Genomic DNA, 1,863 nt, shown 5'->3' on the forward strand with positions numbered 1-1,863 from the left:
CAGTGCATCGAAAATTAGAAGGGAAGCAGAAAGCTGGGAAACAATTTTTACTGCCAGTGTTCCTGATCAAGACCTCATTTCTAAAATATATAGAGAACTAAATCAAATTTATAAGAATGCAAGTTATTCCCCAATTGAGAAATTGTCAAAGGATATGAACAGACAGTTTTTAGATGAAGAAATCAAAATTATATATTGCCATATGAAAAAATGCTCTAAATCACTATTCATTAGAAAAATACAAATTAAATCAACTCTGAGATACCACCTCACAATTATCTGATTGGCTAATATGGCAAAAGAGGAAAATAATAAATGTTGGAAAAGCTGTGGAAAAATCAGGACACTAATGCATTATTGATGGAGTTGTGAATTAATCCAACCATTCTGGAGAGCATTTTGGAACTATGCTAAAAGGCTAAAGGGCTGTGCAAACACTATGACTCAATAATACCACTACTATGTCTGTATCCCAAAGAAATCATAAAAAAGGGAAAAGGATCCACGTGTACAAAAATATTTATAGCAGCTCTCATTATGATGGCAAAGTATTAGAAATCAGGGAATGCCCATCAATTGGGAAATGGCTAAACAAGTTGTGGCATATGAATGTAATAGAATGCTATTGTGCTATAAGAAATAATGAGCAGGCAGATTTCAGAAAAACCTGGAAAGACTTAAGTGGACTAATGTTAACCAAAGTGAGCAGAACAAGGAAAACATTGTACACAGTAATAACAATGCTGTGTGATGATCAACTGTGAGAGACTTAGCTCTTCTCAGCAATACAATGACCCAAAACAATTCCAAAGGACTTATGATGAAAAATGCACTCCATATCCAGAAAAAAGAACTGTGGAATCTGAATGCAGATTGAATCATACTGTTTTCACTACTTTTTTGTTGGGGGGGGTGGGGTGGAAGGGGCAATGAGGGTTAAGTGACTTGCCCATGGTCACACAGCTAGTAAGTGTCAAGTGTCTGAGGCCAGATTTGAACTCAGTACTCCTGAATCAAGGGCTAGTGCTTTATCCACTGTGTCACCTGGCTGGACCCCCCCTTTTTTCTTTTTTTCCTTTTTTAATGATTCTTCTTTCACAACATGACTAATGCAAAACGGTTTAATGTGATTGTAAAAATATAACCTATATCAGATTGCTTTCTGTCTTGGGTAGGGAAGAGGGAAATGAGAGAGGGAGAAAAATTTGGGACTAAAAATCTTATAAAAACAAATGTTGAGTGCTTGCTTCAGCAGGATATATACTAAAATTGAAACAATACAGAGAATATTAGCATGGCCCCTGTAAAAGGATGGCACACAGATTTGTGAAGCATTCCATATTTTAAAAGAAATAAAAATAAAAAAATAAAAAAAATGCTGAAAAGTATCTTTACATGTAACTGGAAAATTATGAAATACTTTTATTATTAAAAAAAGATTTTTCTGATGAAAAATAAATCATCCAAAATTGTTATGATTATATCGATAGATTCATAATGGCTTTTGATAAAGCAAAACCTTCATTTATGATTTTTTTAATCTAAAAAGTCTAAGCAAAGATGGGCCATCTTTTCATTTTAAAACAGCATATATTTAAACCAGAAATCTAGCATTGTTTGCAATAGGAAACACTAGAAACTTTCCCAATAAATATAGTAGCAAAAGCAAGGGTCTTTCTTTTCCTTATTATTATTTCACATCCTTAAAATGCTAACAGTAGTAAGAAAAGAGAAAGAAATAAAAGTCACAAACATAGACAAAGAGATTAAATTATTGCTATTTGCTGATGACATGATTCTTTATTTTGAAAATTCCAGTGGAGCAGCAAATACACTACTGATATAATTAATAGCTTCAGTGAA

At 33.0% G+C, this 1,863-nt stretch overlaps 1 non-coding gene across 1 annotated transcript; it reads left to right on the forward strand.

The window, feature by feature from the left end:
• The first annotated feature begins 1,239 nt into the window (after nt 1-1,239).
• LOC122744893 lies at nt 1,240-1,346 on the forward strand. Its single transcript, XR_006355229.1, has one exon. It is a non-coding gene; the product is annotated as a U6 spliceosomal RNA (small nuclear RNA).
• Nucleotides 1,347-1,863: the final 517 nt, after the last annotated feature.

This window comes from Dromiciops gliroides, chromosome 2 (assembly GCF_019393635.1).
Source record: "Dromiciops gliroides isolate mDroGli1 chromosome 2, mDroGli1.pri, whole genome shotgun sequence".
Taxonomy (NCBI): Eukaryota; Metazoa; Chordata; class Mammalia; order Microbiotheria; family Microbiotheriidae; genus Dromiciops; species Dromiciops gliroides.